The sequence below is a fragment of the Dipodomys ordii genome, unplaced genomic scaffold (assembly GCF_000151885.1).
Source record: "Dipodomys ordii isolate 6190 unplaced genomic scaffold, Dord_2.0 Scaffold83, whole genome shotgun sequence".
Lineage (NCBI taxonomy): Eukaryota > Metazoa > Chordata > Mammalia > Rodentia > Heteromyidae > Dipodomys > Dipodomys ordii.
The window spans coordinates 8,534,284-8,557,741 of NW_012267299.1; the positions used below are offsets into that span (position 1 = coordinate 8,534,284).

The 23,458-nt window shown below is 35.9% G+C and overlaps 1 protein-coding gene across 2 annotated transcripts in view; it reads right to left on the reverse strand.

The window, feature by feature from the left end:
• Rab3c (RAB3C, member RAS oncogene family) overlaps positions 1-23,458 on the reverse strand; it is a 214,352-nt gene that overhangs the window by 168,767 nt on the left and 22,127 nt on the right. The window lies entirely within an intron of this gene.

Consider the following 23,458-nt stretch of genomic DNA (forward strand, 5'->3'; position numbering starts at 1 on the left):
GTACTCTCTGCAATGGTGATTGCCAACCTTCTTGGCATCTGTCGGATAAATGTTTATCCAAGCAGGAATAATACAGTCTAAAATGATTTCAGAGTCAAACTTGAATCTTCCCTTCGTCATTCTCCACTTGAGGCTATTTTAAAGGCATAACAGTTGGGGGAAAGAGAGAAATGACAGCTACCCCACTTTGGAAATTCTGGCTTATACACAGTGACTTCTGATATTTATCTTCCTGGCAGAAATATAGGTCAGTGAAAAACAGCTCCAGGGCAGGCTGACAAATTTACTGGCAGCAGCTGGAGGCTCATTCATTCCAAGAGCCAGGAATAAGCTTGACTTCGGGAATGGACTCAGGAGGGCTGCTGTCTTTCTCCACCATTTCCTTCACGGTTGGCTAGAAAGAGGGTAGGGAAGAAATCAAGCACACTGTCAAAAGGTACTAGGGATAGAATGTGTTTTTGCAGATGCAAAGAAATGACTGAACAATATATATATATATATATGTATATATATATATATGTGTATATATATATATATATATATATATATATATATATAGTGGATTCCCTTTATACAGTGAATTTCTCTTTAAAAGCCATTGCCTATTTGGCAGGATTTGGTACATGAAGTTGGAAATGAGAGAATCTCTGACAATAAAGATTATTAGGGAAGAAAGAGGTAACACCTTCAACATTATCAAATGGATCTTTGAGAAAATAAAACTTTATATCTCCCATGGGTCATATGCTTTTGAGGAAACACTGCTTGTGTGGCAGCATGATTCAGACCTGTCATCCTAGCATTCAGTAGCTGAAAGAATTAGGAGATGTCAAGTATAAGGGAAACCTGTGCTACTTAACAAGACTCTGTCTCCCAATCAGAAAATAGTAACAAAAGAAGACATTGTTTGAATTTGAGTCCTCCACAAACACAGCCCAAAAAGACAATATGAGAATAGGTGGACTATTTGGTAGGTGATTCTGGGAAACAAGTGACCAGGAATATTAGGTACTAGTACTAGGTTTTTCCATCCCAACAACTTACATATTGTGTATTAATCCCTACAGTGATAGTATTTCGAGGTGTGGCCTCTAGGTGATAATGACACTTAGATGAGATGAAGAGGAGGTAGCTCCATGATTGGAGTAGTGTCCTCCCAAAAAGAACAGTAACCAGAGATCTTTAGAGTATGCACAGTTTTCCTTTCTGTCTAGTGAGGATAGCAGCCATCTGCCAAGGAGGGGAAGAGTGCCTTTACCAGAAAACAAATCTTCCAGTACTTTTATCTAAGACTTGCCAGCCCCCAGAACTGTAAGAAAACAATCTTTTCTTGCTTAGGCATGTAAACTAGGGTATTTTGTTATAGTATCACCAGTAAACTAAGTTGAGTAAGACAAGAAAAGCAAAAAAAAGCAAGCGTAAAGAAATATCCATTATCTTGATATTTTGCATAGATATATTGCCAAGGTCATAGCAAATAGATAGATAGGCAGATAGACAGATTTATGTTGGCCTTTGCATAAAATAGTTTATTCTCACTCTTTTTGTTGAGTGAGGATGTCTCAATACTATTTAAAACTCTTGAAAAGTATTCAGAGACATTTCTAGAACTGTCAGATGGAAAGCTGAGGCAATTGTCCACTTCCAGGTCAGACTTATAAACATAGACCTAGTCAGATGAGCTCGGAGAAAGCCCTAGGTAGAAGGCATCAAGGCGAGTGGGGTATGCTTCAGATGAGATACTATGCTTCACAGATCTACCTGCTGCAGCTGGAGCTAAACATCAGAAAGGCTCAGGAATCCTGAAGAGTTTCAGAGGTGCCCACTTACAAAGATCTACTGAACAAGGCAAAAGAACATTTATTTTTGCTTTAATGAGGTGGTGTTTAATTTTTAATTAATTAATTTATTTTACTGTAAAAGTGATGTACTGATGTCAATTGATTTGAGAGCTTGTAATAGTGTTTCACATTTTTTCTTTCAAAAGTATATATACATTTAATATCTAATAGGAATTACAATCCCTATTTCTTACTGTTCTCAATTCCAAACCTTGTGAATCTGATCAGACATTGTTGTTTTACAGGATTTTAGGTTTTGTAGACATTCCATTATGCATCTCCTGAAGCTGTAAAATCAGTTATAATTTCAAAATAATAATGTTGTACTTACTATTCCATGACTGTGATGTTGATATGGGATGTGTTTTGAAAGCACTTATTAGAAAACACTTGATAAATATGTCTTATATAAAAACATTTTAAATATGTCAAAACCACGCCATAATAAAAATTGTAAGCAGACAATTAGGAAAGCTAATTTTGAGGAAAGGCAAGCTTATTTGCAAGGGGAAAAGTATCAGAAATTAATTTAAAAAAAAGAGTGAACGGCAAAGAAACATTTTAAAAAGACACTCCCAAAATTAAAGAGATTTACAATCGAGTTTAAAATAGCAACAAATGAAAATGATCATGCTAACTCTTCAGAGTCAATGTAAAGAGCACCACACTTCTTGTAGTTGGAAGTATGCAATCATAGTACTGAGGACATAACCTTGAATACATAGCTGTAAGAATTCCAAAATTCTATTTTCTGGCACTTAGGCACACAAAGAGTCATTTTAAAATTCTCATTATCTATAATGGCAAAAATAGTCAGATAAAGAGAAAGAGCCAAAGTTTTCCAGGAAAATAAATTATTTTTATATTGCTACTTACAATTAGGCTCCTACAGTAGTATATTTAAATATTTTAGAAACAATTCATTTCATATAATAAAAATTCAATTGGTAATACAGAATTATTTCATCTTTAAAATACATAACACATATAGAAAAATTAGAAAATTGTATACCAAAGTACTACTAATACCTTTTGGAAGTAAAAATTCTGGTGATTTGTTTTCCTTTTTACATTTCTGTATTAGCGTACTTATGAAAATTAATATATGTACTTTAAAATTTTAATAAAAGCATAAGCCTATTTTTTAAAAATTACTTCAGAGGTTTAGGGGTAAGGACCTGTGAAACAGAGCTAGCTTAGTGTGAATTACATTCTGGGTCTGAGCCCCAGCACCACACAATTTATGAGTGGGTGGGGAGAAAAGACAAAGAAGAAAACAGAAATACAGATAAAAAGAAAGAAAAGCAGGTAGAGAATTACAGAGTAGTGCCAATATGTTCAATACATGTTTTATGTTCTTGAGTCTTAAAAATAAGAAAGGATACTAAAAGATTAGTAAACTTTTCTATTTTCCAAACCTTTATGCATAAAAAAAATCAGGGTAGGCAATTAGAAAAGATGCATGAAAAAAATTGAAGATAAAAATAGAATAATTATTCTTTGAATTAAGAAAAATGGATGACAATGCATTATGCCCATTGCTCAAGTTCTTTCCATGAGTGTTATATACTGATTATGTATTTAACCAAAAAAACAACCAAATCTATTGCCAAAAGCTTCTTTCCTAATCATATGTCTGATTTCCATATGCCCTTAATTGGGATTTTCAGCATTTTAATGTGGTCTGGTGAATATGAAAAGCTATACAGAAGTCATCACTTAAGAAGAACACATACAGTGGAGCACAGGTGGCTCACACCTGTAATCCTAGCTATTCAAGAGGCTACGATCTGAGGATAGCAGTTCGAAGCCAGCCCAAGCAAGAAAGTCTGTGAAACTCTCTTCTCCAGTTAAGTACCAGAAAACCCAAAGTGTGGCTCAAAGTGGTAGGGTGGTAGGCCTTGATCAAAAAAGCTCCAGGATAGCACCCAGGCCCTGAGTTCAAGCCCCGTTACCACCACCAACAACAACAACAAAAAACACATACAAAAAGATTTGACATAACCAAAAAGGGAAGGCAGAATTCTCTGTTTCCTATCTTTTGGGTAGAATAAGTAATTATTGTTTTTATCTGTGCTTTCTTAGTGTCCACAGTGTCCCTGGGGAATGGAAAGGAGACAACTCAAAGTTAGGACTCACTGTTCTGTGGGTGAGTCACTTTTCCTCTTGTCTGACACTTTTTGTCTGCTTGTTTGATCTTTCCTCATTAGAGAAAGCTGATGAAATGATCTTAGCAAATTAAAAATATACCAGAGGAAGGACTTGGTGACTGTGCAGTCAAAACAATTGGTTGAATGTGAGAAGTCACATTAAAAAAAAAACTTGAGGAATATGAGTACAAACAGATCAATAAAGCAGAATTAAATAGGGGACCCAGGGTTTAAAAGCAAGGTGACAGTTAATCAAGAGGCAACCATGAGTCAAATACAAGATTCAAACTTTAGAGTATGATGGACACTTGAGAAGAACCTACACTAAATGCAGTTATTAGCAATGGAGATTAGGTGTGTAGTTTCTAAAAAGGATGAAGATGCTAGGAAAGGAAAACTAGGCAAAAACCCATCTACGAGTGAACTGAAGTAAAGAATAAAGAAACTCAGTTTCTAGGAACCATGGCCAGGAAGATTAAGAAAAGATTCTACTTGAAATTGAACATGTAAACAAGTATGTTTTAATATCATATTTTCCCTTTATCAGGATGGACTGATCTTCCATGTCAGGGAAAGCCAAAATACTACTCCAGGTTTTTAGATTTAGAGCAAAGGCTAACAGATAACTAATGCAATGTTATATTCCCATTTTCTTCTTATGTTTTTGATATTTGATGTTTTTGATATTTTGATTAAATTTCATTTTAATGTACTTATAAACTTTCAGTGTCTTGTTGAATGTACTCCTTAACTGCAACTATAAATATGATAACTAGAATTAATAAACATGTTATATATATAACACCTGTATTGTTCTGATGAATTCCACCATAAGCCTTGAGGAATTACCCTCTTTCCTGGACACCCTACTAGCTATGGCAGCCTCATAGACTGAATTCTGGACCTATAACAGAAAGATCATTTGCTTTCCTTTCTGTACCAACACAGAAAGCCAGAGCTCATGGACCACACTTCTGAGGCAAAATATGCTCTAGAGTGAAGACTCAAGGTCAAGAGAAGGAATCTAGGAACAACTGGAGGGTGTACAGTCCAGTTCTGGACAATGATTTGTACCAACCAAGTTTGGAGAGTTTTCTAGGTCTAGACACAATTATTTGATCCCCAGATGACAATTCTCTGTCTGACTTAAAAATATCTAATTCTCAAGAAATCATCCCTGTAAGCTTGGGAATTGATTCTGCATGCCAGAATCATAACTAAAACAAAAAGTTCTTCTTGGAAATAAGAATCTTTGTGAGTCATCAGTTCACTACTATGCTTCCATTAAATTCCACTTAGATTAAGATGTATTCATTTTTGAAGCTCCCTTTAAGGATGGGCTGCCTTCTCCCTATATTACTTTTCACACCTACCAACAAACTTCTTTCTTTATGAGTCTTTTTTTAATGTTATTGTATGAGGGGTTAGAGTTACATAAATCAGTTAATGTGTACATTTCTTTTTGAACAGTGTCACCTCTTCCCTCATTTTCTCTCAGTTTTTCCCTCCTGCCCACCCCAACCCCCATAAGTTGCATAGTTCATTTTCAACGTAGTGTCTAGTGAGTATCACTGCTGCATTGGTTTCCTCTTTGGCCCATTATTTCTCTGTTCCCAAAACAGATAAACTTACATACAAGATTAAAGGTACAGAAATAAAAATAAAAATAGTGACAAAGGAGAAAAAACAGAAGCAAAATAACAAAAAACCTCATTTCCATTTCTTGGTGTTCATTTTGATAAATATTATTTTAAATGTTCATATGCACATAGCTATTGAGCCTTTGTGATCTTCTCTTAAGAATATCCTTCTTTGGTCTCACTGTGTGAATGTCTAGAGTCATGTATAATTTATCATGTCCAAGTGTATTTTAGGCTTTTACCATCCAGTGTGTTTACTTGTAGATTTATAGGCACACTCTAGTTACAACAAATAAGGGAAACCATGCAACCTATGTTTCTTTGAGTCTGGCTTATTTCTCTTATTATAATTTTTTCTAACTATGCATTATACAAGGGCCTCAAATCTAATATTTTTTAATTTTAACATACATTTTTATTGTAAAGATACTGTACAGAGGGGTTACAGTTACATGAGTGAGCTAATGAGTGAGTACATTCCCTATCTAGCATTGTTACTCCTCTGTTTTTCCCCAACCATTCCTTCCCTCCCCACCTCTCCAACTATACCTTCTCCCCCCCCCCCAGTGTAAAGGCACTGGAATTAAATAGAGTCCCCTGAAACAGGTTGACCCATTGTAACAATGAGATGTACAAGACACTATGTTAAAAACGGACTTTACAACTGTGTGATTAACCCCTGTATGTATAACCCCTGTTTTCACTGTATTTGATGTCGGTGCCCCACATTTGTATACACATTTTTTTAATTTGGGGAGGGGAAGAGAAATGCTGAAATAAGGATACAGGTTGACCCATTGTAACAATGAGACACTATGTTGAAAATGAGCTTTATAACTTGGGTAGGGGAGGGAAGAGTTGGGGAGGTGGGAAGGGAAGGGATGGTAGGGGAAAAACAAAGGAGGAGGTAGCAATGCTCCATAGGAAATGTACTCATTACCTTACTCAGGTAATTGTAACTCCTCTGTACAGTATTTTTACAATTAAAAACATGCAAAAAGATAAAAAGAAAACAAACTTCTCTTTTCTTGAAATAGATATAGTATTATAACCAATCTACTTTGATCCACAGTATGTTCAGAGACATAAAATACAATACTGAGCTGAATGGAAATGCTTGTAGACTTGGTTATCTAAAATTATAGTGAATATGACGGAATAAAGGAAATCAAAAGCAAAGTTGGTAGCTGGAAGTCTGTGGCTCATGCCTGTAATCCTAGCTATTCAGAAGGGTGTGATATGAGGATCACAGTTCAAAGCTAGCTAGAACAGTAAATATAAGAGACACTGATCTTCAGTTAATCAGCAAAATGTCCAAAATAGAGATGTGGCTGAAGTGGTAGAGCACTCACCTTGAGCAAAAGCTAAGGAACAGTGTCCAGGCCCTGAATCCAAGCCATAATAATGTCACAGACATACAAAAAAGCAAAGATCCTAATAGTAAGTGGAACTATCTTTATTCTTGATGAGAAAGAAGGATGACAGACTGATAGAGAAAAAAGAGAAGATGATAAAGGAGAAAAATCAGACACTATGCATCAAATTTTGTTGGAATTCTTGAACTTTGATGCTATTCTGCTACGCATACTGTCTCTTGCTATTCTAATAATAGACTTCTAGCTATGAGCCATGTTTGGTCCAATCTAAGCATGTTCTCTGACTCTATAAATCAGGAGGAGATTTTACAAAGAGTATTCTAGTCTTACCCTCCCTGGATTTATCCTTGATTTTAATAGACTAAAGTAGACGTATGTTCAGTTCATCACAAACACAATATGACAGGATGTATAGCAAGTCAGGAGCCTGTTCCTTAGAATGAGTTATCACCTTGGAAACTTATTAGAGTCTCAGTCTTTATTCCTGTCCATAGATTCTGATCCATTAGTACAGCAGTGACTTTTAAAAAAAATAATTTTATTGTAAAGATGCTGTTCAGAGGAGTTACAGTTACGTGAGTAAGGTAATCAGTACATTTCTTGTTGATCATTGTTACCCCCTCCTGCATTGTTACCTCCTCCTTTGTTTTTGGATAGTAGGTGACATTTTTTTTAATTCTCTAAATGATTCTAATAAAAGCACTGATATGTGGAGATACCATAGTTCCTATGCTAAAATCACTGACTAGATACTCTTCTAAGAAAAAAGGTCCTGAAAGATCCCAGGGATAAGCTTTTCACTCAGGCTACTGCTTTCTACACCCTTCTTCGTTTCTTTTGTAGGTTTTTACTTTTTGTAGATTTACTTTTTGTAAATTTTGTAGATACTTCTCCCTCACTTTCTAAGACAAATATATATATATATATATATATGTAGATAGATAGATAGGTAGATATCTATATATACATATATATCTACATATATCTATATCTATATCTATAGATATGTATATATGCAAGCTTGGTTATTGCCCAAACACAGAACAATCTTAATGTTGGTTCAGTCCTGTGTCATAATCAAGACCAGCTTAAAGGTCTCAGTACATCTTAATTTTCCCTCATGTTTGAGTAAAGAAGCCTGTCTCCTTTACTCATTACTTCCAGCTTTTGTAGCTATGTCATTAAAAAAGTCAATTTAAAATTTAGCTCTCAAAACCACAACTCCTGTCCTCATTACATTTCCAGAAGCTAGTCATACAGAAAGAGAAAAGTTCTTCCAATTCTTTTGTTTCTAGTTGATTGTAAATTCATTACAAATTAAGTGGTAGAGATGAAATCTTTGAGTTATGTCTTGACCTGGAGGTTAATTGCTTTGCAAAATTTGAAGGAGAAGAACAAAAAAGAAAAAAGAAAAACTGAAAAAAAAATCTCCTGTACTTTTCCTGTTCTTAAGGGGAAGGACAAGAAAGGCTGGGATGTAGCTCAGTGGTAGAATACTTACCTACTACATGCAAGGCCCTAGTTCAATGCCCAGCGTAAGAGTTGGGGGTTGGGCAGAAAGGGAGGAGGTAGGAAAGAGTTATCTACTAGCTTAACTAACATGATTCCTATCAGCCCACCACCCCTTTCCATATGAGGTAAAGTGTAATATGCCTTAGAAGTCTGGATCAGCTTTCCATACAAGTGTTCTAATTTGAAGAGTTCAGGGAAGGTGTCCTCACCATTCCATTTGCTTCAACTTTGATTTACAAATCGCTATTTTCAAATTAGATAAAATAACTGAGACGTTAGTCAATCGAATGAACATCATGTAAACTGATATTCATCCCTGATAAACTTAGAAAGACTGGGATTTCGGTATCCAAGACTTTATTGTTAGTAGCTATAAACATCCAGTGTGCAAACTAAGTGAGAGTTGGGGAAAAGATGATTGCTCAGACTCACAACCTTCTTTTTTCCCAAGTTGGGAAGACTGGCGCTCCAGTGAGCCAGACTTGAGCCAAGAGCCCTACTATCTAGTCTTTGCTACTTGTCATTGCCATGTTGCTAGGCATACAGAGTATGTGCCTGTGCTTCCATTTGTTCATTTTCATTCACATGATGCCAAAAAGTAAACATATCCTTCTGGTTTTGTCTGTGTGCAAGACTTGCATTCTGTGCTCTCAGACTCAACTGACTTCCAGAAAAGCCACTTAGTCTCACATCTTGTCTTCATCTGTGACTATTGAGGTTTCCTAATATAGGCAATAAGGCACTCTATAAAGAAGAGGTTTCATAATATATGCCAAAAGTGCTGAAACCTTTTGCTTACCTTATGCATAATTTATCTGAGCACAGGACATGACCTAAAGCAATATGTTCAAACTACATGTGGGGTGAGGGGAACCTAAACCCTTTTAAAGGGTGACTGGGCTCAAATCTATGTTTCAATAAAGTGAAGTTATTATTCATCTTCCTCATCCTCATTCCCTCATGAGTGTGCAATGAAGATTTTTCAACAGGTTGGATGAGAAAGCAGAGGTAAAATTCAGCTGTCCCCTATTTGCCACTCCCCTCACTGATTACACTGATTTTTAAAATACAGAATTTTTTCCATCAAAATACATTACAGTTGTTCTCATGCAGTGGATTTATCATTATTTGTCATTATTTTAAATAGGTATTTATTTTTATTGGTAACCCAGTAATATCAGTAGTTATATCAATGGATATAATTCATGTACTCATGAGACTTCTCTGTCTTTAGTCATTTTGATGGGCATAAATAGATCCGAAATGACAGGATCATAAAAGAGAACATTACACATTTTATGTTATATCTGACACAAATGTTATGTTATATATCACACAAATAAAATTGTCCTCATTTTGATTAAAAAAATAAAAACCTGAACAAAACAGAGTTAAATAGTTTGCCCACAGCCAAACTATCAGACATTCAAGGCTGTTGCTGCTCCTGCGCAGCCTCTCACTGCTCTTGAGTTGCCCTTGTGTTTGGCTTACTTCTGAGAGACTGAATATACAAATGGACAACTGCCAGACCAAATACAAATATAGAACTTTGACCCACAACCCGCAGCAATCTGCCAAGGAAACCAACCCCCTTATCTACAGTAAACAACCCAGGAAGTCAACCCACTAGAAGGCAGACTTGCAGGAAGCCAGACACAGTGCAAGAAGCTAAACAAATCTTCTGTAATGATCAACCCAAATGGGTCAAACAGGCGGTTTCCCCTGCTTCCAACTTAGGGCCAATGAAAAAAAAAATCACATACCCTAACCAATTCTACTGTTCCAAGTTAGCCCTTCTGCAGCTTCTTCATACCATCAGACCCAAATCAGGAACACCTGAAGCATCCTCTTTCTACTACAAAACTGTCCTGCTCTGTTGGCTGCATTGAGGTTTCTGCTAAAATATAGGCAATGCATTCGAAAGGACAAAATAATGGCAGGGAAATGGATGGAACTAGAAAAAAATCATTTTGAGTGAGGTAAGCCAAGAGCAAAGAGATAAACAGCACATGGTATCACTGATATGTAGATATTAAATCCAAAATATAAGGAGACACAAAGTAAACAAGACTGAAGAAACAAAGGACCTTCACTCATCTTGTCCTATCATTACTAAATGACCCCATGCTGCTGACCAGATATATGGTACATATGCACACATCTGAGGGAAACTAGGAGGAGGACACAGAAACAGAGGGAAACAGGAGAAAACATATAACAGCGAGACCCATCAGCTGCACTGGACATTGATGAAAATGAACTAAGCAACTCAATGGCAGTGATGGGAGGGAGGGAATGAAAGGGATGGATGGAACAGCTAACACTAAGCAAAAGGAAAGAAATGTACAAATCACCTGATATGGAAGAAATAGCTGTATTGTGTCAAAGCTCATAGAATTCACAAACTTTATAGACCACAATAATGACAAATTTCCAATAAAAAAACTTATTAAGAAAAAAAGAATGGGGGGGGGGAATAATGACAATTTGCATCATGAAGGTTAGAATGTATTTGTGACTTTAAGTATCACTATCTCACAATACTATGAAATTTGTGAAATTTAATCACTTAATCACAATAAAAAATTTTTAAATACAAGCAATGGCGACTGACTCATTTGTCACAGTAAATCTTCCCATTTGAGTGGTCTTTGTTTATATTGACACGTTTCTGTGCTGTTTGCCTGTAAGTCACAAAAAGATAAACTTAAAACTATTTGTTTCTTTGCTACAAAGTCCAATAAGCTGCACAGCATCTAACAATAATCATTTATAAATACAGGGCTTTTTTAAAAAAAGTGTGCCAGGATTGTTTGAGTAGAACACAGAAAGGCTTTTTTTCTATTTTCTCCAAACTGCCCAGACAAAGGAGTCAATGCCATTAAATCCTTGCATGGCTAGTTTCCAGATTTCTGGGCTTTCAAGACCAAAATACTGTTGATAATAAATAAATACAAATGGGTAATTGAAAAAAGATTGCCCTTGTTTTGTTTTATTGTATTTTATTTGCCTCTGAAAAAGGATTTAAAAAAATCTACTAACAGATTACTAAAAGGATAGTAAAGAATCAACTATAATGCATAACATTATTTTAAATTTGAAATGTTTCTTAAAATGTAATAAATTTCATTTTACAAGCAAAAGCATTACCTTACTCTTCTTCCTCTAGGGAAGCTTGTCAGAGGCCAGTGGGGACAGTGAATGGCATTTGGGAACACTGCTCATGTGGCAGTAAGTGTGTTCTGCCTTGTGCAACAGAAGGTCAACTCTCAGCCCCATCCATAGCACATAGGCTTTCCTGGTTTTGGGACAAAAATCACAAGCTGTCCATGGCTTTATGGCTGCAGTTCTCAAGCCATTTGTTTTCCCTTTTCTAAGGGAAAACTGGAGCCACTTAAGGAGGCTTAAAAGATTTGGGTTCACTGGTATTTATCTTCCATGTAGACATTCATCTAGTTTAGAATAAGAAATGAGTTATATCTCTGCAAAACACACATTAAGGGTCTTATATGCATTCAAACGAAATTAACAATCCCTTGGGATTTTAACAGAATTATCTCATGAATGCGCTGGTGAAATTAGGGAGGACCACATAAAGACTCAATTAAAAATAAAAAAAATATTAAAAATGTTTCCCATCATTAAAATTATCAGAAGTACGAATTTAACAGAAATCCATTTAATATCTATTTGGATAACCAGCCTTATTAATAGTTTAATGTTTATATAAAAAATAATACTGAAAGGTGGGTACCAGTGGCTCATACCTGTAATCCTAGCTACTCAGAAGAGCGAGATCTGAGGACGGTGGTTTGAAGCCAGCCTGGGGAGGAAAGTCCAGAAGACTGTTCTCCAATTACAGAAAAAGCTGAGCCCTGTGGCTCAGAATGCTCTATCCTTGAGCAAAAGTAGTCCAGGGACAGTGCCCAGACCCAGACAGAGTTCAAGCCCCAGGACTGGCAAAAGAACAACAACAAACCAAAAACAAAGAAACAAAACAAAACAAAAAAACTCAAAAACACTACTAAAAATCTACCTTTATCATTGTGCTAGATAATTTCCTTTGCCTTCCAGATCCATTCGTTAACCAACCCCATCCCAGTGTTCCAGGAAGTTAATTTGTGAACCCCTAACACAAAGCAGATCCCACTCTTTAGGGCAGAGCCAGAGAGGCATGGGAAATAGTTCAATAGGGAGGAGGAAAGAGAGCTGAGGACATTTATTCCCATGACCTTCCTTGATTAGCCATTGATAAGCAGAGCAGAGGTTGTTTTCTAAAAGGCTGAGGGTCTCATCCTACAGAAGTATAGCTCTCCCTTGGCCCTTGTAATTGCTCTTTCTCCATTCACTTCAGTCTAAGAAGGCAGCAATGATTCTCTGATGCTAGCACTAGGGTCTGCACCACTTCCCCTTAACCCTGCATATAACCGTATAAAATCACTAAACTCTCCTAACTAGCCATCTGCCTCTTTCCAAAACTCTAAGCCGATACATTATCCACTCCAATTCTTTTTAACATTTGTTTCCTTGGTACTTTCCTTTTTATACTTACCATTTTTATAAGTACCCTAAAACTGTTTCCATTGCTTTGTGTTTTCTTTTATTTTTGACAACTTAGTCTATATAACCAGAATAACTTGGAACTTACACGCTAGCCTGTAGCTCATGATCCTCCTATTCTAACTTGCAGAGCCATTCTAGAATGAAGATAAGCTCCCCAGGCCCAACACTGATTCTGTTACTTCCCCAAACAGCAATCTTCCTCAAGGTAAAGATCTTCCGTCTACTTCTTTCACATCCATCATCAGCTGAAGCAAAGTGATTTGCATCAATTCATGCTGACATTTACTCTCTTTAATCTTTCTGGTTGGGCTTCCACAATGAGAATGTTCAGGAGCAGCAAAATTAGTGTGGGAGCAAAATTGATAAGAAAAATTATTGATACTTCTGAAAATAACTACTATCCAGTTAGAAAATGCTTGCTTATTCCTAAATTTCTGAGTCTAAAAATAAATACATGGAGTAATTAAATGCCTAATTTGGAGCATAATTCAAGCTGTGTTTCTATAATGCCAGAACCACCAGTCAGTTCAATTTAACCTTAATAGAATCAAAAGAATAAGAACTGATAATCTAGTGGCACAAGCATAGTATAGCTCACCATCAGACCAGAAGCTGCCAGCATCAATAGGCAGTATCCCAACATTTAATAACATCCCTCTGTGAACCCAGTGATTTATAATTGTTTTGTTCTTGGGTAGGACATCAATTTTATGTGCATTTAATAAACAAGCTATTTGAGCTTGTCTTCCCTGTGCTATTGATGATTCTATTTAAATGCACAGATGTCTTCAAAACATCAGGACATAGCCCAACAACACAAACGACTGAATTAGAATTCACACATAACTGGTGAGAGAAACTCAAGGTCCAGAAGATGTTCCACCTCATCAGTCAGTTCACTTGTCAATTTCATCACCGAATCAGAACATTAAATCAATTTATTTTTATAAATGTCTGCAAGCATTGCAACTAGAAATCCATGGCCTAAAATGCCATTTTGTCATTCTAAAAGGTATGAAATTAGAAGGGCAAGACTTATACTGATAAAATAGTGGATGTAAAAAATAACTTTTTTCTTTAAGAGTTACTATGTGCAAAGTATTGTCTAAAAACTTCATAAATGCCATTTCTTTAAAATTTATAGGACTATAAATAAGATGTTATTATTCCTCCCACTTTACAGATGGAAAAATGGAGATATGGGAATATTACTTAACTTGTTAAAGTTATTAAGAAAAAGATTTGAACTCGGGCAGACAGCTTAGAGCTCACACGTAATGACAAAACTATTATGTGATATTGCTGTTTTGAGGGAATTTCAATCCAAGTTTAGAATTGGTCTGATGCTAAACTAACACCAATGATTTAGGAAGATTAAATGTTTTGGTTGGTAAATACACAAAGATTACAGTACAGTAGCAATGGCTAAAGAATATACTTATGAAAAAATTCAAGCAAATTAACAAAAAATTTCCATATTTGTACTTTGAAACCTTTTTTTTCTTTCATTTTAGCTAACAATGAGAACATCCTTGTTCATGCAAAAATAACGAAAGGGAAAAATCAGAATGACAAACACAGCTAGAGACAAGAAAGGAATTTGATACTGAAGAAAGAATCAATATAGCAGACCTAAGAATACAACACTCAATGACCACTAAGTGGAGTGAATTCCCACATTGATAACCTTGACTGTAAATTTTCCTTATCTTCTGTACTATTGTGTGTTTAAAAAAAATATTCCAGCTATGGGAATACAAAAGGAATTTTCCCCATTGAATACATGTTGTTGCTGTTTTTTAGTTGTAAAGGTCATACACAGAGAGGGGTTTTAGTTATGTAAGTCAAGTAATGAGTTCATTATTTTTTGAACAGTGTCACCTCTTCTCTCATTTTCTCCCAGTTTTTCCCTCTGTATCCCCCTCTCCCACAGTTGTGTAGTTCATTTTCAACATAGTGTCTAGTGAGTATCACTGCTATATTTATTCACCCTTTGTCACACCATTTCTGTGTTCTCCCTTACCAGCCTCAAAACAGATAGGCTTACATACAAGACAAAAGGTACAGAAATCAAAAACAATGACAAAGGAAAAAAACAAATGAAAACAGGAAGGTAAAGAAAAACTTCTTGTTTCCATTTCTTGGAGTTCATTTTGATAAACATCATTTTATATGATCGTAAGCACCTAGCTACTGAGACTTTGTGTATACCTAAATAAGTAAAATTAGAGATGAAAATGGAAACATCACGATAGAAACAGGCAAGAAGGGAACAGGGAACCCTTTGCACATCTTTATGCCAACAAATGGAAGAACCTGGAAGAAATGGAAGAATTTCTAGAGAATGTTGATATATCCTAAACTAAACCAAGATTTAAACCAATTAAATAGATCACCATGACCCAATAAAATTTTGATAGTGTCACCAGCTGAGAACTAGATCTTGAACATGAAGTCTTTGAGAGACACTTCATGTCCAAAACCTAATAATAACCAGGAAAAGGTTATTCACTCCTTATGCTTCAGTTTGCTCATCTCTAAATTAAAGTTAAAGCAGTATCTATCTCACAAAGTTTGGATGAGGACTGATCACTTACTCTCAATAAAGTACATACACCTGTACCTGGCACATAAAAGATCGCTGAATGCCAGTTCTGTTTCTGTTGGTTGCACATCAGATAACTGATACCTGGAGTGGTACAGTCATTTCCCTAAGCTACACACAGAGATCTGGAGCTCATTCTCTTGCTCCAATCTCTTTCTTCATCTGCTATCTTGATACCTTAGCCTGTCATGCTCCTATATTCTGTTGATCTTCATTCTAATTGCTTTTCATCACTCACACAAATCCTCACAGTCAGAAAGGCCAAGTACCCATGAAAGCAGGGTATAAATTTTACCAAGAAGTTGCCTGAAGACTAAGACTTCTAAGTGTCTTCTGAATGTGCCTCAGCAATGTGTTAACAATGTCACTTGCTTTCTATACATTTTTTCCTTAGAATCAAAAATTATATAAAGCTTCAGCCTCCATAGTCTTAATCCACCCCAGTGTGAATGCAAAGCAAAATGGGGGAAGTCTGAGTTAATAAACAATAGGCAACAATATTATTTTTGTTGTTTAATAATAGCTCTATAGAAAGCTATTGTTAAAAATAACAATAATTCTCTCTGTCTTTTTACAGTTAGAGTTCACCCTACCTGTCTCCTTTTTATCATCCAGGTCTCTGTTCAGGAATTAGGTCATATAAACTTCTCTGAAGGCTCTAACTGAACAGATCTCCACTCCTTTTGTTTTTTCACTTATCAGAATATTCTGCTTCTTAATAGTATTTATCATAACCTATTGATTTGAGGGTGCTTAATTCAATGCCAAATTCCTTCAAAAGGTCTAGTACATACTGAAAACAATAAATGCAGACAATGAATGGATGGATGGAAGAACAAATACATAATCCCATTTTCATTTATTATTTCTCAGCTCAGATACAGATGCCCAGGTAAATTATTCTAGAGCCCTTAGGGGTATATTACTTATGAGTCCCATACACGGGTCTTCTGGATCACTTACAGCAGCAGGTAGAATTCTATCTCCCTGTCCTAATCTTGGTTCCTTATGACAGAACATATGCATCCTTCACTAGTCCATATCCAACACTTACCAAATGTGCCTTCCTGTCACACAGAATTTCATCTTGTTAAATTATTCAACAAGTTTTTGGTTCTGTAAAATTACTAAACTAAGTACAAAAATCTCAGTGGTCGCACACTACTTTTTGAAAGGATGATACACAGCAACATTGTATGTCTATTATGCTTGGTATTAAAATCAATGTAAGCAAGTACTCAGCAGCTAAGGGGCAAGTATTATTTTCCCCATTTTACAAGTGAGTAAACAGAAGTTTAGAAAGTTAGGGCCTGATGTCACCCAACTTATAAAAATTTAGAGCTTGAATCACCAAACCCCAAAGTCCTTGTTCCAGCCTCTGGGCCTCTCAGCCTCTCAGCCCCCACAGCAGAATATGGCCATAGAACTACTTTGGCTGTTCTATGGTCTTTCTCAGTATCTAGAGAGCTTACTCAGACATGGGAACAAAGTCATTACTACCTTCTGTATCTTTTCAATGCTGGGAAGAGTGGATCAAATGCAGTAGGATACAACACTTTTTAACCCCTTGACAGAGCAAATGGTTTTATGCATCTTGACATTTCATGTACAGTATCAGCTTCCTCTGAGGAGGGAAATAAGAGAATGCCTTTCTCCATCTCTCAGGAGACACAGATGCTGACTTAGAAGTAATATGATGGGTAAAAGAACACACAAATGACAGCACCAAGAATGGTCTTAGCAGCTGTCACTGCCTTTGGTGGTTCTCATAAGGAGCTAGCATTTGTAGAGCATATTGTTGGTTTATAAATAGACTTAGAGGATTTGAACACCATCCTGAAATCAATAAGCAAGGTGATTGGGATAAATGAGCACCATAGGCAAAGATAAGGGGCAAGAATATTTTCCCACAGACGTTCTTTATGTTTTGCTGACTCTTCCCTCTGCATACCCTGGCTGTAAGCTCATTTCCCAGAAGCAGATCAGGTATTCCAGAAGTGTGCAAAAGTCAGTTGATCCTACTGTGCGTATCTAAGTGTTTTAAACACAAAATAGATAATGAATGAAGTGGTCCTGCTGGCAGACAGAAAATTCCAAGCCAAACAAGTGAATTTTTTTCTATATTGATAACTTCTTGGAAGAAATAATAAGAGAATACTGAAAGAAAATGAGTAATTACATAACAAAAGTATTTGCTAGGAAATAAGATAGGCAGGATTTAAAAGTATCTTACCTAAAAGAGTTAGACAAATTGTATCTTCTCTGGCCCTCATTTATACTGAATGATTAGGTGCATGGTCTTTGGACACAGTGTCTATACTGAAATTCTACTGTTGATATTTCTTACCTGTAATATTGGGCAAATCACATTTTTTCTGATTCTCTTTTTCCTCACCTAGAAAACAGAGCTACAATGCTACCTTTTTCATTGGACTATAGCAAAAATATAAATTCTAAAATGCATATAAAGTGCTTATTTTGTTGGTCAGCACTGGGCTTGATAAACCCTATTTTTAAAATGTTATTGTAAACGTGATATACAGAGAGGTTACAGTTACATGAGACAGGTAATGAGTGCATTTCCTTTTGAACAGTGTCACCCTCTCCCTCATTCTATCCCTGCTTTTCCTCTCTCAACTTACCCCCTCCCCCAAAGCTGTATAGTTCATTTCTAACATAGTGTCTAAGTTAAGTAGAGAAACCAGAAATACAGAGCCTAAATAGGAATATTTGGAATTATAGCCTCCAGCAGTGTGGAATCAGTGACAGAGCCTGACTTAGAAGGCTGAGAAATGTTTCTCTGTATTAACCATTTCTTTTGCTTATTTCATTTTATTTTGATGCTTCACATCTGAGGTCTTACTGCCCCAAGTGTTACTGAACCTCTCTGTATTTGTCTGTTTCTAAAATAGGAAACGACTCATTGGAGCATGTTTGCCAAAGGCAAACCAACCACTCCTGAGCTCACATACCCCTTCAAGTCCTTTTAAAGGCTCTTATACTCTGGGGCACTACTCTCCACTTGGTCAATCACTGTAGAATCAGGTACCAAACTTCTATGAACAGCCCCAATACCTCACCACCTGCTGCTATTCAAACTAGTCATGCTACACCTGCTTATCTCCTCTCGCATTGTTTCCTGCAGGAATTTTGAATGTGACTCTTGCTCATGGTGCTCCCTACTTTTCTTCCTGACCATTCTAATGATTCCTGATTCCCTGGGGTCCCCCTGACTATGCATCCTTCTCTTGGGATTTGTGAGTATAAAAAACTTACTTCTCAGTGATAATCATCTCCTCATCTGTTGGTCTTGGCACACCTCCATAATAAAATGTAGTTTACAATACCATCTGGTAGGCCTCCAAAAGGGAAGCAGGGCTGGTATCTTCTAGTAACTTCACACTGACTCCTTTGTTAGATTCTGACCAACTAACTGTTTGCATCCACAACTGCTGTATAAGTAAGAATCCCCTTGGTTGAAGGCAGAGCAGTAGGAAAATTTTTGACCAGCAGATAGCAGCAACTTTGTAAAGAGGGCAAGATCCTCCTTCCTGAAGCTTTAATTAGAGAGTAACCTCTTTCAACACCCTAGCCGTCATCCTTGTGTTGTGTACGTGTGTGCATCTCTGGGTGACAGCCTGGTGTCAGAACACCTGAAAGGTATGATTCCCAAAAACTCAGCCAGATCAGAACTCAGAAACAGGAATGGAAAGAGGACAAGGACTGGAGGGAGAGAAAAAATAATGAGTGCAGAATAATAAGAATAGGAAATAAGAGAGAGCCAAATTTCTAAAAGTGTGGTTGAGTTCTAAGGAAATAGTAATCTCCATGATAGCGTGGCCCAATCTACTAAGCTGTGTATTTTGTAGGCTCACCTTTCCGTTAGGTAGAGCCACAGTTCTATTTCCAGTTTTCTGGTTGTCAATTTGAGATAGAGTCTCACTGACTCTTCCTATTTGGGCTAGCTTTGAACTGTAATCTTCAGATTTCAGCCTCCTAAGTAGCTATGATTATAGGCATGAGACAAAAGTATGGTGTGTGTGTGTGTGTGTGTGTGTGTGTGTGTGTGTGTGTGTGTGTGTTCCAGTACTAGGCGTGAACTACAGCCTTTTTTTTAGGCAATGGAAACTGTCATGTCTTTAGAAACTACACTGTCACCTCTGACCATCTAGATAGTCTAATTCCAATCATTGCCAACACTCTTTCTCTGAACTTCAATGTTATTATCCTACTGGAAAATATTGCCTAATAACTGTTCTTATGCATCTTTTACTTTCAAATATGAGGCCAAGATGTTGTTGTTGTCCCAATGAATTAATTGACTATCAATATAAGTGAAAAATACTATAAATTGGGAAGAACAGCTAATTGGTTATTAAAACACCAAGATATGACAAGCTGTTGGGTCTAAATATATTCCCAAATAAGTTATTAGGCAAAGTTGTTAACTAATAATATTTGTAGACAAATAAATATGTATGGCTCATTCATGGCCTAAAGTAAGGATCCCTGAAATCATACAAATGCATTTACTTAAACATACTACTCTGTTGCTCCTTATATCTTCCCTGCATACCTTAATTTAGTAAGATAGTCAAATATTTCCAAAACATGTTCAGTATCTCAGGATGCATTTATCCAATATTTTCCAATCTGCCACATTCAAGACTCCTTCTTGATGGAGGTGGGGGAGAGGGAGAAACAGCATTGGAACCTGACAGATCTAGCCTGGAACCATGTATGATACTAAGCAAGTTATTTAACTTGTCTCACTTTCAGATTCTCAGGTAAAATAGAAATGTTAACAAATACAAAATTGGATTGTTGTGAAAACTGGGAGATCAGGATGGACAATCCTTACTTGTGAGCTGGTGTGTATAATACTTACACAATTTGGCAAATGGTTAGAGGAGCATGAAATTATTCCCTGAATAATAGCATTTTACTATAAATTCAATGCTACCTCTGTATACTTATTAGAATGTTTTGCAACCTAGTAAGCCAAATAATATAAAACTAATTTTCTAACTCCTAGAAGTACATGTGAATGAAGAATTCATAACACATCTGAAGAGCATAAAATAATGCTATGATTTATTACAAAGATATTAGTGACCACTAAACTACTGTAGGGGCTGAGAAGATGGAATGATGAAGGGCTCCCAGTGGCTGACCACTGAGGAAATATGGTTGTTGCAAGACAAGGGAATGAAGCTCTCGGAAGAGGTTCCCAGGCTACCCTAGTTATGAAGGCACTTGGAAGTTTCAGAAAATGGAATCTGAAAGATTAAAATGAATCTAGTAAAATAATATACCACATTCTTTGCACAAAGTTACAGAAACTGACAAAATCATGTAAAAGCAGTAAAGGAGAAATAGCACAAAGCTCCTCAGAGTATTCATTCAGCATTCATTCAGAAGTGAGATGCAGACAGAAAAATGAAACCTCAATTCTAACAAAAAGAGAATGAATTAGAACTGGCCTGGTATCAACACTAATGTTTTAAAGAATATATTTGATTAAAAGTAATAATTTCTGTTATTACAAATATACCCTCTTTACATTAAGGATAAAGGGTTTTGTGCCTCCACAAAGAATTTGGCAACAACCGTCACTGACAAATTACTACTAACAATTATAAGACTAACTGAACATACTCGGTTGGTGTTTTGTCTCTATGATTAGACCAATCATTTAAAAAATCTGAGACACAAAGGAGAGAGAAAAAAACTAGAAGCCATCTGCCAGAAGAATGATTGTTCTCTCTTATTAGCAGAAAGAACATTGAAGTGAGGAAATGTATAGTTATCAAGTTAATTTCATTTTCTTTTTTAACTTATTTTTAATTTTATTTATCTTATTATTTTTAAGTTGTTGTACAAAGGAGTTGAAATTTAACAAAACAGTTTATAGATACAGAGTGTCGTGATTAATGTCACCCTTTTCAATTTTTTATTTCATTTTCAATCTACCAAGGCCCCCAAGAGTGAAGGTATCTTAAGTTTGAATAAGAAACTTATCATATAACATTTGTTATTATGATAAGCCCCAAATGGGAAACAATAGACATTGCTTCAGACATAGAGGTGTGTCTAGGGACTCCACTGACTGAAATCAAGTTCCTAAGCAGGGCCCTTCCCAATTAAATGACTTTAGAAATGGTAGATCAGTAAGCCAGACTCAAAGAAATATAGGTCCCATGATTTCCCTTATTTGTAATAATTAGTATATGTCTAGGATAATCTTAGCAGATGAGCAGAATAGCTCAATAGCTATATACATATGACCATATAAGATGATGCTAAGTAAAATGAACTTCAAGACATGGACACACGAGTTGTTGTTATTTTTAATGTATTATGTGATTTTTTTTATTTCTTTTGTATGTTCTTCCCCCTATGCTATATCCCCTGTTGTCATTGTATTTGATTTTGGTACCCTGATATTGTATATACATTTATTTGAATTAGGGAAGAGAAGGGGAACAACAGAATGGTGAGACAAAGGAAAGGGAAGAATCAAAGCAACAGTGAGATACACAAGACAATACAACAGCTATATACACAAGACAATATGTTGGAAAGCATCTGTATAATTTGGGGGAGTTAGAAGGCGAGAAGTAGGAGAAAATTGATGGAAGGGGTAAGAAAGTTGAAAAGAAATGTAATCATTACCTTACTTATGTTACTGAAACCCTCTGTACACCACCTTGACAATAAAAAATGGAAGATCATTGAAGATGCTTATCCTGGGAACTAATTGTCTAAGTTCTCATGTGACTTCTGATTAGAAATTTTTCAGTCGGAATAAATAAAACAACATCTGCCAATGTATATCTCTGCATCTTTAAGTTTTACTCCTAGGACTTTGAAGACATTTAAAGGCAATCCCATTTATATAAAGGGTTAAATAAAGGGTTCTTCCATTTTAAAAAAAATAAAATAAACATTATCCTCTGGATTTCTTCCTCAGTTGAAGCTTTCCACATTTAAGGAAAGAGACTTATAACCATTCATATAGATCAAAGCAACCAATAACTTGTACCAGTAATTACTGAAAAAGTCTAGAATTGAGAGAAAAATAAAACCTCATAGGAAACACTTGTTTACAGCTCTAACCAGTTTGAGTGGTAGAGGTATGAGTTGACAGGGAAAAGTACCAAAATGACCCCTAATACATTTTATTAATGTACATAGTATAATTCCATAAAGCATTTACTACACAAATCTCTTAGCATAGCAAGTAATGATTTAGATAACACCAATGCTTATGTTACCTTAAACCTATTACCTAAATACAATTTTCTTCTGTATTATGCTAACTAGTCTTACAAATATATGCCAACAATTAAGTTAAAAAAACATCTGATATTTAGGTAGAGGGAAAAGGCAGAAAGCTTGTCAAGTGATCTCAAAACTCGTGAAGAATTTTCTAACAAATATTATGCTCTACCTGTTATGTTTCCTTTGAATATGTAAACATGGCTTTTAGAGCTGAAAGAGAAAGATGGTAACATATAAATAGACTATGTGCAAAGTTAGATCTGGGGTTTTATAAAGGAACTAACCTGGCTTTATCCTATGTTTACGTTTTATTGCCTTCTTTAAAATGTTTGGGGCAGGCTGCTTTTTGTATGATCTAAAAGGACAGAGCTGCATTGCCTACTTTATTAATTATAAAATTGACTATAGAAGGATCCACAAACTTGCCCATATGGATCATACAAGGCAGAACCAGATTTTTCGTAGAGTGCTACTTCCACCACCAAGA